This window comes from Polyodon spathula, chromosome 3 (assembly GCF_017654505.1).
Source record: "Polyodon spathula isolate WHYD16114869_AA chromosome 3, ASM1765450v1, whole genome shotgun sequence".
Classification (NCBI taxonomy): domain Eukaryota; kingdom Metazoa; phylum Chordata; class Actinopteri; order Acipenseriformes; family Polyodontidae; genus Polyodon; species Polyodon spathula.
This window is the reverse complement of record NC_054536.1, coordinates 59,171,227-59,187,791: the sequence shown is the minus strand read 5'-3', so window position 1 is coordinate 59,187,791 and position 16,565 is coordinate 59,171,227. Positions and strand designations below refer to the sequence as shown.

At 37.5% G+C, this 16,565-nt stretch overlaps 1 protein-coding gene across 13 annotated transcripts in view; it reads right to left on the bottom strand.

Moving 5' to 3' along the window:
• Positions 1-16,565, bottom strand: part of rims2a (regulating synaptic membrane exocytosis 2a) — a 275,234-nt gene that overhangs the window by 138,036 nt on the left and 120,633 nt on the right. The gene's annotated exons all lie outside the window — the stretch shown is intronic.

Sequence of the window (16,565 nt, the reverse complement as noted above, 5' to 3'; positions counted from 1 at the left end):
GCTTGAAAGTATTAAAATGTAAAGCATTCTGGTCAGTAAGTTTTGTTTTTCAGGCTTTGCTATAACAGTTAATTAATTTAGATTTAGAATTCCAGCTTACTTAAAGTTTCTATTTTTAGTAGATTAACAATACAGTACATTAAAAAAAAAATGGTTGCAAAGTTTCAGTAAAACATAGTTACTCTTTCAAAAATAAATGTTTGGATGACTGTGGCAGAGTGTCCTGCCACTTTGTATATATTTGTTTATTATTATTGGGTACTGTTATGATTTATGTAAATATGACCGGTGAAAACCTAATTGTTATAAAGCCTGTATTATTATTGTTTGCGGCGCAGACGAAAAGCTGCCACCATTATTTTTTATTGTTTTAAATACCTCATGAAGATACTGAGTATTTAATTAGCTGACAGTCACTCATCCTTATTAAACTCATGCAGATTATAGCAAGGCGACAACGGTCAGGGGTTTGAAGATTCATCAAGGGAGAATTAAATGCTTGAGGGAGAAGGGACAAGGGCCTCGCATTGATCAGTACTTCTTACGAAGTCAGTCAAGTCAGTCGAATGAAATTCAGCAACAGGAAGAAAACCACAGTTTGCAGGATATCAGCACCCCTGCCATAGATGTGAGGAGGACTTGCGTGGATACAACTAGTGATGAACCTAATGATCCTTGCGAACCAGGTCAGACGAACCAGTGTAAGAGAGAAAAGAACCTCAGTTAAATGGCCAAGAGCTTGTGAGAAAACTGCGTGGGACAAGGTAAACACGGATCTCTGTTTTACTTTGGAAAGGTTAAATGGAACAGTTGAAAAGAAGCTGGATAAATTTGGGGACATCATCTACGCATATGGAAGCGAGAGGTTTGGAATTAAAAAAATGAAGGAAAAAGTACAAACTATTCCTGGAATGTCTAGATGGCAGCAGGAGATTGAACACTTAGTTAGAGAAAGGAGGCAGTCGAGGAAGCAATGGAAAAAAGCAGAACAAAGTCGGAAGGAGGGACTTAATCTGTTACAAAGGGTCATAAAAGATAAGCTTGCAACATTGCGCAGAGCTGAGCGCCTACGGAAACGCTGCAAAAAGAAAGAGCGTGCGAGAACTAACTTTTATAAAGATCTTTTCAAATTTGTAAAGAAGATATTCACCAGTGAGAAAAATGGTACACTAAAATCATCTAAGTTTGAGCTGGAGAGATATTTGGAGGAAACACATAGAGATTAAAAAAGGCAGGAGCCTATGTCAATTTCTTCAGATATTCCACCTATCAATCCACCCGAATACCAAATGGAGGACTGTACACCTATGTGGAAAGAAGTAGAGCAAGCTGTGAAAAAAGCAAGAGCATCATCTTCTCCAGGGCCTAATGAAGTTCCATACAGAGTATACAAGAGTGCTTCTAGAGTTCTACGAATCCTGTGAAAATTGATGAAAGCGGCATGGGAAAAACAGGTTGTACCAAGAGCATGGTGCCGAGCAGGTGGAGTCTTTATACCAAAAGAAAAGGATTCTACAAGCATTGGTCAATCTCGTCCTATTTCCCTATTAAACGTAGAAGGCAAGATTTTCTTCAGCATTATTGCTCAGAGTTTGTCAACCTACCTATTAAAGAACTGCTTCATTGACACGTCAGACCTATGGACAATGGAACAGAGCAGGATCAGTTTCCTCATCAGATCAGCATATGATGTTCTCCCATCACCACAGAACCTAAACCTGTGGGTGGGTGAGGATCCCACATGTCCTTTGTGTTCATTACGTGCAACATTAAGGCACATTTTGACAGGATGTAAGGTGGGTCTTAGCCAAGGACAGTTTGTGCCATGACCAGATGCTGCGATGTTTGGCCTAAGCATTGGAAGACAACCGTAACGTGACCAATAAGTTGCCACCAGCTCCAGCAAAGCATTACATACAAAAGACAATATTCCTCCATCCAGGAGAGCAACCACCAAGAAAAGGTGTTAAAATCAAACCTCGCTCAGGACAACTAAAAGCTGCTAGAGACTGGAAGATGCTGGCAGATGTTGGTCAATGGCTTATTTTTCCACCTGAGATTGCCACCACTAACCTTCGACCAGACATTGTCTTGTGGTCTGGATCAGCACGTCTTGTTCATCTGGTAGAGTTAACAGTGCCATGGGAGGATGCTGTGGATGAGGCATATGAGAGGAAGAAATTTCAGTATGCTCAACTAGCTGCTGAAATGGAACAGCGAAGATGGAGAGTCCGGGTTTACCCAGTGAAGGTGGGTTGTCGAGGATTTGTGGCACACTGTACAACCCGGTTTCTCAGAGATGTCGGGTTCAGTGGCCAAGAGTTGCGTTGCACAGTGAAGAACTCATCTGAAGCAGCAGAAAGGAGCAGCAACTGGCTGTGGTTGAGACGGAAAGATTCTGGATGGGGATCCAGCAACAAAAAAAAGCAACGCTGATGTAGCGGTGCTGATTGATCGTTAATTACTCTAATCAACCCCAGCCACCTGACTACAATAAACCCAGGCAGGTAGGGGAATTTAACCCCATCCCTGCCAATTTATAAAGGGCAGAGCTCTGCTCTGCCACAGCAACATTGATTTTTTTTTTTTTTGTTAATTAAGGAACCAAGAATTCAATTAACATCCGCAATAAACAAAACTGAAACTCTGTTGATGCTCTTTTTTTCGGGGGGGTGGTGGTGGTGGTGGGGGGTGTTATGCTGTGTTCTTCAACGAATAGGATATAGCCAGAATACTAGATGAAATAGGTACTGTACTTGTATTTCTACTTTTATTCATATTATTATTATTATTATTATTATTATTATTATTATTATTATATTATTATTATTATTATATTATTGACTAGTAGCGACAAATACTGTAATAAAGAAAATCAAACAATAAAACAGTACTAATATTAATAATTTAGCTAATGCCTTTATCCAAGGTGATTTCCTTAACTTACTCCCGCAGCTTATATTGATCGTTCTGGATTATCCTTTTACTGTAGCGAACAAAAGGCTTTGGACCCAAACAGGGTTGTTATAGCGAGGGTGTACTGTATTTAGTATCTGACTTGTATGCTTAATACACGACACTTGCACATTTTAATAAATAATGCGTAGACATTTGTTATTTCATTTTTGTTATTTTTCACCACCCATAGTGTTCAACATTTAACAGAGGGTATAAAGAAGTTTGGATCAGAATCTAATATCACCCCTTATAAAAAAGTAACATACTGCAAGTATACTTGTGCCAAAATTGTCTAGTTTTAGTATACTATTGGTACCATTATACTATCTTATTTTGACATAAGTATACTTGCAGTGTAGAACTTTTTTATATTCTTTTTGTAAATAATGCAAAGTAGTTCTCAAATATTGGACATCTCTTAGATTGTATCTTACTTCTCTTTTGCAACCTGCATTTCCCTTGCTAGATATGAACCTCCAGATTCTGACAAATACTTTTAGAAAACCAGGAGCAACTTCTGCTCTGGATCAAAAAGCTATACTGCTCTGTGGCTGCCCATCTATGTGGACAACTATCAAAAAACTAATAAAAGCTAACTAAAACACAAGTCTGAGAAAAACAAATGGAGTTCTGGAAAAAGTATGGAATTTTGATGTTGAAAAAGTGTATGAACCCTGAGATACTGTACCTATATTGAAGTACAATGTACTTTGTACAAATCACAGTCCATAGGTCAATTATGGACAATTTGACATTGTTTTGGACAACCAAATGTCTACAATGGACTGCCCAAAGGGCAAGTACCGATAATAAAATTTTGCGAGCCCTGCCATAGCTAATGTTAGATTAAATGTCAGATCTTTCAACACTTGTTGAAAAAAATGCCATATTAGTTCCAGTGTGGCTACCTCTGAATTAAAGCGATTTGTAAGGCTCTGAATTCGTCGGTTGATGCTCGTCTCGGAGGTTTCTGGGTTTATGCATCTTTCACTAGACTTTACCCAATGCCAAGTCCATATACCACCACGAATTGGACAGAAATTGGACAGAGGCTTGTTGATACTGCACTGGTTACCTCACTTAAGTGACTCAAGCAAGTGAGCCAAATGGATTTGAGCTTTTGTGTATACATGTCCTTCAGTAAAAATGACTGCTTATGATTATAACCCCTTGCATTAGGCTCTTTTGTTAAAAACATCATCACATAAACACATGAACATGACATGTCATTTTATATGATGTTCATCCTGTGTATTACAAATGACAAAGAGAATTTTACAACACAAGAGCAAGCATTTGTGTGTTTTCATTTATGTGCTAGCCTAACCTCTTGTATGACCTTTCAGCAGTAGGCAGGAGGGCATGAACATTCAAGATCAATACTATGGCTGCAAGGGGGAGGATGTCGAAAGAGAATTATGTTCACAGCAAATGTAAGGAAACACGGTAGAGGAGTGATATGTCTATAGGAAGTCTAAAAGGGAAGGTTTATTGAGCTACAGTTTTAAATGCATTGGTGCGATTAGCACAGAGAGGTCAGACTGTCATTGAGAATCCTCACTAGGTGACAATACAGTAATAGTGTGGAACATGCTGGGCTAAACTACTGTTTGCGTACCAGTACTGTTGCATATGCTGTTATTTTGTGTATCCTGTGTTGTACAAACAGCAATCAAAGTTGTAAATGAAGCCAAAATGTTGCACCCCATGGACATAAAACCACAGTAAACATCTAAATATACATCTAAATAGAAATTTAATAGACAAAAGTCGCATGCAAAGGTTAAAATAGCCTTTTAACTAAACTGTGTAAATGTAAGTCTTCAGAAGACCGATGGCAAGCCAAACGATAAGTTATGGCACAGGTGAAAAATGCAAGAAGCTGACAAACTCTTCCGCCAGGTTGATAAACAGTATTTGGGAGAGGCACATACATCTGAAATCAACAGCTAGCATTGAACTGACATTGCAGAGTCGCAGCAATCAAACCCAGGTGGGGAAACATAAATTCACTTCCTTTCTTAGCCATGCGATTAAAAAAAAAAAAAAAATGAGTGCATTTCCTTTAGTTAGCCCATGCCCTACATACATTTATTAAGTGCCTGTGTGCTGTTTTAGTAGTGATGCACCATTTATAATAGGATATAATGAGGTGGTTTTAAGATTACTTTTTCATTTCACTAAAACAGCCATCACCACTAGCTGTTAAAAACACAATCCAGTGTGATCATTGTTGCACTGGGAAGTGCATTTGAACTTGAGTAAAAGTTCTCCTATATTTAGGTTTCTAACATTGGTTTAAAGTTTGCAGGCTATCAGTCTTACAGTTGTAAGACCCAACTAGACAGACATATTCTGGTTTCCTTCTTCTATAAATGTAGACAACGGCAAACTCAAGATGGAATTATTATATTATTATTATATTATTAGGGGCCAGACAGTCAAACGTGGTTCCATTCCTCCCAGTAGTGCCAAATCCCGTTTTGTGCACATTCCACTAGTATAGGCTCTGTTTGAGTTTTTTTTTTTCTTTCTTGAGTGGTGTCCAATCAGTTCAATCCTGACCTCTCTCGACTGAGCAATTTGCAAGACTCAGGGGTTAACAACATGGCCATTGGCCCAGCTGGACTGTACCATGTGAGGCATTTAAACAAAGGCACATCTTCTTTAAGATAACTTTTCTTTTGTCCTCCAGTAAAGAACTGATAAAAACAAGTGCTGTTTTGTGAGTGTGTATGGAAATGAGTTGAGGGAAAGAAGAAAATGTCAACAAATGCACCATAACACTCACCAATCTTTTATGTCTTTTATCTTCTATGTGTGAGGATGAAAGTGGGTTTCAGTGGGTTAATACTCTAAGGAATACAGAGGGGTGAGGGATACACCTTTGTATTAAGTTTATGTGTTAAGGATGCTGTTCTGTAGATTTTCTTTATGAAGAATGACACGGTTTGTCTTGATGTAAATAATCACATATTCAGCAGTTTATCACATGCTGCAGTGTAGAGTTCATCTTTAGCTCATTTCCAATTATTTCATCATTATCTAGCCAATAGGATTTGGGTTAGCACTAATACAAAACACTTTCCCTTGTAGTTTATTAACAGTGGCAACCACAAAATGGTCTCTCGTGTGCAGTACTAATATATACATATGGTATCATAATGAAAAACAGTACAGTATATGGCATTATTAAGCTAAATGAAGTACTAATAAACGCAAGTTATAAAGTAAATAATTGCACATTTGTAATGCAAGTCTAAACTGGGGGATGCATCCTTTAACCCTGGGAAGGACTGTGATACATATCTTGATAAATGGCTAAGCATTTATGTTACGTGTCACATACAGTACACGTACACATATAAGCAGAGTGAGAGGTTAAAATGGAATCTCAATAGCATCACCAACATTTGTATAACAAACACTGACTATAAACCATCTTTTCTACAGTACAAACAACACTAAAGAACAAGGTTGTGTGCTTAAACATGCTATGTGTTGTAACCTTTTTTTTTTTGGTCCTGCACCGAATCGTAGTAAAAACAGCGTCAATAATTAATGATCCAATTAATAGTTTACACAGGTTTTTATTGAGTTGTCAAAGTGATGGAGAGCCTGCTGGCAGTGAACTCTCGCGCTGCCACTCCTGTGCTCCTGAATCAGCAGTTTGCCGACAGCATGGAGCCGGGCAAAATGTGAGGCTGCCACAGAGTGCTGATGCTCACAATTTAATGCCGCGATGAGTTTCCTGCTCCTTAACCACAGCTCCTCGCTGGAGACGAGAGACCATTTTGTGGTTGCCACTGTTAATAAACTACAAGGGAAAGTGTTTTGTATTAGTGCTAACCCAAATCCTATTGGCTAGGTTAACATCAGATTCCTAAAATTTCACGCTGGCTTTTGAGTTGTTAAAAATGCAGAATGCTCACAAATGCTCTGGAGGCTGTAAATGACCATTGGTGGCGCTGCAACAGAGACAGCGTCATTATCGTTATTTTCTTTCTCACTATCTTCGTTGTTTTGTTCACTGATCTCTGCCAAGTATGATCTGAGGATGGCGAGATCAGAGATGGTTTTCCTTATAGTGTTGGTATTTTGCTGCTGTGCTACACAGTTCTACTTTTCAGCCTCTTACGCAATGGTAAATCAAGTGGACGTTTTTTATTTTTGTTTGTTTTTTTAACAAATAACCTTTACATTTGAAATTTGTCTATTTGAACTTTCAAAGCACTTTGAAACTGTCAGATAATTTGTAAAAGTTTTTAAAAAATGTTCATTCCATTTACGTCAGATCGTGTCTGTAATCAGAAATATCAGCGCAATCTGTCGTCATAATAGGGATTACAGGGCACTGTCATCACAACAGGGATTACAGTATAGTACTGTGGTCAGTGGTAGCCTGTCATCATAGAAAAAAATAATAGGGTTTTATAGGGAAATATCAGTTACAGTGGTACTATACTATAGTAAAGTCATAGATAAGTGCAGTAAAAGATTAATGAAAACCCTTGTATTGGTGTCCTGGCTATGGAACATGGGGCCTCACTTATGAAAGGGCACTAAATTTGGAGTTAGTGCACCTAACGTGCACGATAAATCTAAATTTATTGCCCCATTTTATAACAGAGAACATATTAATTTACACGCACAGTATTTGAGTAATTTACATACCATACCGTGCACGCTACATGTATTGAGTGTGATAATTTAATGTGTACGAAAATGTCAGAGACTTACCCGTGACCACAGAGACATCAAAAGCCCCAGCAGTCCAGGTGTATCTTTTGGTCAGTACTTATTGTGAAGGTGGAGGTGGCTTACAATAAAGCCAGGAAATAAGTGATCAACAGACACAGCACTCTGCAGGGGACAGGCAGAGGCAACGTAAAGTGAAACTGCACTACTTCCCTTTTAATTTTAACATGTATTCCTTGTCTGATGTAAAACAAACAAAAAAAAGCCTTTGTCCTTTCTCCTTCAATGCACATAACCCGCCCATTAGTTTCTAAAATTGCATTGTACTGTATCGTTTTGGAATTCTTCTTTAAAACAACCCGCCTCTTTAATATAACACGCGTATTCAACATATGCAGTCTGCACTGTATGAGTGACAGTCCCATTAAGCCAATCACAGCTCACATAGGTAAGAAAATAGCCAAATAGCACACTGGATCTGTTTCCTCACACACACAACACACAATTTTAATTAGGATAGCGAAGCGAAGGCTTGTTTAAACTATTTATTTTACTTTGTGTAAAATTTTAAATCGGTAGCCAAAAAGTAGTTGGAGATGTCACGGAAGTGAAAGGTGGAGACGGAACACAGAAGATTCCAAAATCGTTAGTCAGATAATTATCAGGTCAATGAATAATTTTGATGACAAGGCAATGTCTGATTTGCAGTACAACGGTCGCAGTTAGGAATGATTATAACATACAGCGTCACTATGAAACGCTGCACAAGCAACGTATTTTGAGTTTGACTGTAAATGAAAGAAGCTATGGGGTCAACGAAAGGTTTTTCTGAAAAGCATTGTGCCATGAACAACACAACCACAGGAAAGGACTTTTTTTTTTAACTTCAAGAAGCCAAGGAACGGGCAGAATTACCTTGGAAGAAAGTGACTGGGATTACAACAGAGGGTGCACCATATGACTTGACAAAAGAGTGAGTTGGCTAGCTGGAAAAAATGAAAGAAATGCAGAATGTGGAAAAGTTGCAGAATTAGAACACATAATGAGCACTCAAGTGCGCGAGAAAATAAGGACCAAGTGTCCGGTCATAAAAAGGTACATTTCATAGTGGTACTGCTTACTATTTTTCACAGCTTGTCAGTATCTCTTTTTTATTTTCAGTGCTATTAAAAACGTTATATAAGTTAAATATTGAGACTTAGCATTATATACTTTTTTGAGATTTCCATTGAAAGTAAAATATTCTTCTATTTCCTCCATTATATTACATTTGTGATATCGAGTTTTTTTGTCAATGTTCTAGGAAAACTGCTTCTAGTTTCACTTCTAAAGTCACGAACGTGTAAATTAAGATTATATATATATATATATATATATATATATATATATATATATATATATATATATATATATATATATATAGACACACACACACACACACACACTGAGTGTACAAAACATTAGGAACACCTGCTCTTTCCATGAAATAGACTGACAAGGTGAATCCAGGTGAAAGCTACGATCCCTTATTGATGTAACCTGTTAAATCCACTTCAATCAGTGTAGCTGAGGGGAGACAGAGAAAAATAGCGTGCCCATCCTGAGATGAAGTACTTATAAATATATTGGTACTTTTATATGCCTTCATCTGGGAAGCTGTGTAAGGAGAGGGTTTCTCAACTAAACAGATCCAGATATCACTGAAGTCGAGGCCCAGAAGTTCATGGATTTCTTTAAGTGCTGTAAAAAGCACCGGCGGTGAACAACGATAGCGATCACAAACTCCTAGAATCTGGTACTTATCTCTGTATCTTTTCAATTCCTGACGCATGAGATGAGAATTGTGTTATGTGGCAAAAAAATCTCACACTGTAGTGTGGAAAATACTGAATTTGCATGAGCTGCCATTGATATTTTGACAGCCAGTATGGCGCTTCAATTATTGTGCACCATAAAGTTTAGCGCCCTTTCCGGTATTAATTGTGTAGCTCGCATCTCAGCGTAGATGTGATTCAGCACTCAAAATCTCACCTTGGAGCTTTTTTTATCCTGATATACTCTAATGAAACCCATCTATTATTCCATGAACACCACACATGATTGCTTTTCACTGTCAGTGCTGCTGCCAGTCATCTCCCCTCACAGCTTCTTTTGACATAGTACAGTACAATTATACATTACCACTCAGCTGTCAAAGAAAAAATGACATGCCCAACTAGTCAATCAAACTTCCATTAACAAACTTCTAATTCTATAACTTTTATATTAATTTCCACATAAACAGCAGTTTTGAGGCAATATGATATATGAATTGTATGATTATACAATCCCCTTTTTAAAAAAAAGCCAGGTATACAGAAGATTTCTTGTTAAATTAAAATATACTTATCCAACGGATGTATGTATTCTGCTTACTCTTAAAGATGTACAGCCAAGGATTGAAAAAATATATCTCCATTAGAGCAACAACTTACCACATTGTTGAACTTTATTTTCAATTTAAATTAACGGCAGAGTTGGTACACATGTTGTTGGTACACACAAATATTGCATTGTACGTATTATTTCTACAACAGATTTTTTGTTCCTTGTAACATTGCGGTTTGTCATTTATAAACCATGCACATACATATTTGATCTTCTTTATCAGTGCATATTTTGTATATTTTCTGTTCTCTTTCCTTTGAATGGAAGTTGCTTTTTGTTGCTTCATCAGTTAATAAAAGTTACAAAATAATGACATAAACAATTTTTAAAAGTGTAACCATCATGTTATATAATGAAAAGTCGCCTGGATGTAAACAATGAAATGACACAAAACAGCACAGAGCAGGAACCACGCTTTGGTAAATGTAATACAATTACATTTGTACCAACTTTCCCTTAGGTGATACATCACACCACACTATTCATTTCTCTCCCTAATCACGTCCTGTTTTACAGTAAATAGGACAACACCTGACCACACATAGTTTTCTATACAGTAAAGCCATAGCCAAAAGTTTTGCATCACTCTATAGAATTAACAAACTTTGTTTCATAAAGTCGAATGAAACCTGCTGAATAATGTTGCAGTTTTCCAAAATTGAAAAATGTGACATTTCGAAATCTAACATGAAATACTGTACTACTATTATGGCTTCCAGCAGACATTTGAAATATAATTTTGTAGTTTCTCTGATTACATGATGGGAAATAAAAATAAATACATTTTGTTCATGTGACAGGGAACCCTGTCGCCAGGGGCACTGGAACTAAGGGTTGCTGGGGGTGTGGTAGCACCCCTTGGCTTTGCATGACTTCCATCATATACAAGGGTTACAGTTTTGTTCAATAGCTTTCAGCATCCCCACTTTAAAAATGGTTCCAGTGCAACTGCCTGTCGCTGGTTCCTGGACTGTGTGCCTTTAGGAAAGCAGCTGCAACGCGTTGCTAGGTAACCAGTTGAGCCGTGGGCTCGCCCTGCGCTGAGCTGAGCAGGAGGTATGGATTGGCTTGCTACATGGAGTTAAAAAAGCGTCTGCGCTACAGCTCGGGGCTGCTGCAAGGCCATTGCTATACAGATGGGTGCTGAACGAGAGCATGTTTATTTACATCCAGGAGAGCTCTGCAGGAACTACACGGTAAACCCCTTGACTGCAGGATGGAGCCTGTGAAGGCTGCTCACCCAGGACCATCACGATGACCCGGAGTTGGTGGGAAGCCAGGACTTCCTAAGCAACAGAGGTTCCTAGAGCGGGACGTTCCTTTTAGTGGGACTAGAGCTCGCCATTTGCGTGGCAAACTTTCACTTTTAGCTTTGTCTTGTTTTGTTTTCTTTATTAGTGACACAAGGGCTACCATTGCTGGCACCCTAGTGTCAGCACTTGTGCTGTAAATAAATCTGCTGTGAGTCAACTGCTACTGCAAAACAATAAGGGACTATGTTGTTATGCTAAAGAGGTAAGGAATTGTCTTTATATCCCTGGCTATTACAATGTGAACTGCACATCATTATTATATAATAACCACATCTCTAATTGTAGTAAAATTGCAACTGTAATTGTAGTACAACTTGAAGCAGCAAATATTAAGTACCTGCAGCATCTAGAATGCAATGAAAGTGGCCAATCAGTTTAAGAGTAAAATTGTACAATAAGGAGATTTAAAATATTCACCTTTCAAATGAAAAGTGCACACACATCATAAATGAAAGTATATTTGTACTGAGTGCAAATTTGCTGCAGAATTTAATACTATTAGGATGTTGAAACAAATCAAGGAGAAAACAGGTGAATCACAGGACATGTTTTGCATATCCTTAGGATATTATGAGGTCACAGCTGTGCGGTTCAGAAAGATTACTGTCTAGCTGTAATTTTGGTAAGCAGATATGAAAGCGTTTGCTTTATGCAGAGGTTAAGCTTTAGGAATAAAAGCTTATCGTTTTTAAACTGGTATACAGTGGACATGTACGTATGTAAGATTTATTCCAATGCACCTCAATGCCAACCAACCTGCAGTCCAGTCCTTTCCCTGCTTACAATAATGCCAAATAGTGTGGTATTAGATACAAAGACTTTGTATCTTTAGAAGTCAAAATTGAGACCAGAATACACTTCCCTTCTGACCTAAATCCCATTTAATCCAAAACTTTCAGAGGTGAAAAACTGTTCTGGTAACCCATGTCTCAGTATTCGTTGTTTTTTTTTGTTTTTTTCTGAAAGGACAACCAGATTGTATTTCAAAACCATCCATTGGATCCGAGCATCCAAACACATAAATCAAGGGGCTTTCATGGGCTTTGTAGCGGGCAGATGTGCAGTGACAGTCACTGCAAAGAAAGACAGATCATGAGGGAGCCTCTTACAGCTTGCTGTTATGTGCAGTGGATCAGATCTATTAAGGAGGCAATATAAATTGTTCTGTAAGTGTGTCTGTTTTAACTCTAAACATAGGTTTAGCACCAAATGATACAGGTTGGCTAACACACCTTTAATATTAAAGAGAGTGGATGCTAAACAATATATCATTTTTTAAAAAGAGATTTTAAAAGGTGAAAAAATTTTTTTAAAACAAATTCTGTTATGCTGGTATCCATATTAGGGCTACAATTAGGGGTGTTTATTTTTTGACGCGTGCCTAAAATACTGTGTTAACTCACTCAGAACAACATTTTTAGTTTTGAGCAAACATTATAACATATACATTAAGAAAAACTCAAGTTGGCTCACAAATGCATTCCTTTAAAAGGTGAGTTATTTATTAGATGCAAGTTAAGATTTAAGCTATTAAAAAAAAAAAAAAAAAAAAAAAAAACTCCCATAATTAAGAGTCAAACCACAATAGAAATGCAGTAAATCCTGGGGGCTCCCAAGTGGCACATCCGGTGAAGGCAATCCAAGTGGAATGCAGTATGTGCCCTATAGCCTGGCGGTCACCGGTTCAAGTCCAGGCTATTCTATTGCCGATCGTAGACGGGAGCTCCCAGGGGGCAGCACAGCTCCCATAATTGGCTGCCCAGGAGGGGGGCTTAGGTCGGCCAGGGTGTCCTCAGCTCACCACACACCAGTGACCCTTGTAGTCTGGCTGGGTGCCTGAAGGGTTGCCTGTAAGCTGCCCAGAGCTGCACTGTCCTCCGACGCTGTAGCTCTGAGGTGGCCGCATGGTGAGTCTGCAATGTGAAAAAAAAAACGGTCGGCTGACGGCACACGCTTCGGAGGACAGCACGGGGGTGGTAGCGATGAGCTGAGCCTAAAAATAATTGGATATGCCAAATTGGGAGAAAATAATAAAATAACTGGTGATTACTGAAAAAAAAATGCAATAAATCCTAAAGCAATCTGATTAGTTACACACTGTAGCTTCAAACTAAGACAGCTCTGATATTCCACAGGACGTAACCTATTTTTACTGAAGTCTGGATGATTAGTGCAATTAAAGAAGCAGAGCACAGCTATTTGGGTTGCCTTTCCTTATCCAAATTCTGTTTTCAACAATGTGATTATGTATATGTACTGCATCTTGCTGTGTTATGTATTTTCCTTGGGTTACCTCAGGACAATTAGGTGTGCAATTAATAGAGTCACAATTTGTGTTGGCTGTTATCTCCCCATGGAAATCAGAAATGGACTTCCAATAATTAATTGAAGATAGTGTAGGGAAAAAAATGCAATTAATTATTTTTAAAAAATAAGATCAAATATGAAAAAGCACCCTTTCCGTAAAAGCAAATTGCTTGGTAGCTTGATAGAGATGGCACGCAGATTGGACTTATTTTCTTGTTAGGTTTAGTAGCAGGGAAGCATTGGCATTAATAATTAAAATTTTGTAGCATTTGTAATGCATAATGGATCCTTTTTCTCAGTAGGGTGGAACTGTGATACTCTCCTCAACTGGTGTGGTCAGGTAGCCCCCCATCATTACAGCTTAGACAACAAAATCAATTTGCAATTACAAAGACTGAGGGCTCTATAAAGCTATCAACAGTGACAGCTTCAGAAGGCTCTATTTACTGTTTACGCAGCTAAAATATATAGCTGTTTTTCTGCAAGGAAAGAACAGTCTGTTTTGTATTTTTATGTAAAGGGGTGGGTACAGTCCAAACAGAGGTGAAAGTAAGTCAGTACTGCCTGGTACTGTGTACCAGTAAAAGTTGGTGCGGTGTCATAAAATATAAAAAATGTAAAAATCCCAGACACCAAAATCCAAGTAGAAAACGCATATTAATTCCTACAGCAGAACAGTGCAGTGTTACGTAACTGAATACTGATCTATTCTCCTACTGCAAGTCATTCAATACGTATTAATTAAATTAGTACCAGTGTCACGGGAAATACGTTAGCAGTGAAATAAGTTATCGTTTGCCTTTTTGAGCCTTTCTGCGCACACGTGAATTTTATAATTTAAAGGCAAGGTAAAGTGGGTCAGGTCGGGTCGCGGGTAGGTGCTGGTCCGGGTCAGAAGCGGGTCGTAAAAAAAAAAAAAAAACCTTATATTTTCTTTTCCTACAATATGTGAGCTTCCTACAAAGCTTCAGTCAACGCAATTTAGTCCTTATTCAAAAGATCCACCTGTCATTTAGCTCCTGAACAAAAAATATGCAATGACAGTTTTGCACTAGTAAATCACTTTATGGAACGCAAGAAAAAAATACTTCTAACTCCTTATATACTAGCAGTTCTTGTCATCTGTGAAGTAGAGTATCATTTTATAGACAATGTCTGATTATTATATAAGACAATAGGAATGGTTTAATTTAATAGTTGCTTTATTTGGGCTAACATCTGCCAGACAAAGGGATATAATCCTACTGAATGCTTTTGTCAGAGGTTTTAAAGCTGTGACAGCAGGATAAAAAAGAAAGCCTTTCCCTCTGGGTTATAAATCGTTCAGTCAAAAAAAGATTATCTGCCCCCAGCATCTGGAATCAGCATCTCAATAACAGTGAAAAAAAAAATCTGTCTCAGGTTATACTAAATATACTTCTAGTTTGATAAAATGTGGCCATCATGTTAGAGCACAGCCCCTAGGGGTATCCTGTAGAAACAGGTTACATTTTTTTCACATTGTTATTCACAGGTATTCATAGGCAGTATATGCATCTAGCAGAAAACGTTAGGGAAGTTTCTTGACAGATACACATAGAATGGGAACACCTGGACTCAGTAACATTACCAGTACAGGCCGACCCCCATCAGACTAGCTTCCTTTTTAGTAATCATGTTTCATTAACACAACTAAAAAAAATGAATCCCTGCCAAGCAACATCATGGATGGCTGTTCAACCATTTAAAGCCAAAAGTATTCCCTGCTATAAAGCTGCTGAATGACTTGAATCTAATAAGATATCGACCCATACCAATTTTTTTTTTCTGCCTGGGACTTTTCAGATCTTGTGGTAAGAAATAGTTCATTTAAATATAATACAGAAAAACAGCAGTAGAAAGGGGCAGACAGAATAATACTACTACTACTACTAATATTAATAATAATAATAATAATAATAATAATAATAATAATAAATAATAATAATAAATAATAATAAATAATAATAAAAATGTTTTTAACTTTAAATTCAATGGAGGTTTAAAACCTCCGACTATCGGTCTGTCATTTTCGTTCTTGTAAAGTAGAGTTTAATAGTTTGACCTAATTTGTCTTAAACCGTCTCCCGAACTCAGATGGCTTGAGTTTCAAAATAATAAGTACAACGTTACAAAAAAAACAATGTTTATTTTTGAAGTTAAATAAAATCAAATGCTATTATATATATATATATATATATATATATCATGCTTATATATATATATACTTATATATTATATCTACATACAGTGCTTGGAAATTCAGGCCTGTCCTCATAGGAGCAAAAATAGATTTAACTTTTGCCCTAACATCTTTACACCACCGGGCAATAGTCTCCCTCTGAATAGTGATTGGTTCACATCACTATCAGTCCCGCCCCTTTTCAAAGGAATGCCTGTCAAACTATATTATGCAGCAGTCAGCAAGCCAGACGGAGAGCTGTACGTCAAAAAGACTTTGATAACTACGCGGTATGAACTTCAAAAACATGTTCAGTTATTTCTTTATGCTATTTATTTATTTACTTACACTGTATCAGCTATATTTAAACAACATACATAAAGTCATATTTACTCTTAAACCTAGCTTCACTTATTTTCTTGACTGGTTCAAATATTAAATATGTACTGCAGACTCAGCTCAAAGTGGAAGATTAAATGCCCCTTGGGAAGACTATTGTTACCTCCAGAGTGCAACAATAGTCTTCCCTCAGGGCAGTAATTTTCCACTACGGCCCTCCTCTCCAGTCCATATTTACTTATATATATATATATATATATATATATATATATATATATATATATATATATATATATATATACTTTCTTCATTGGAAGTTGAAT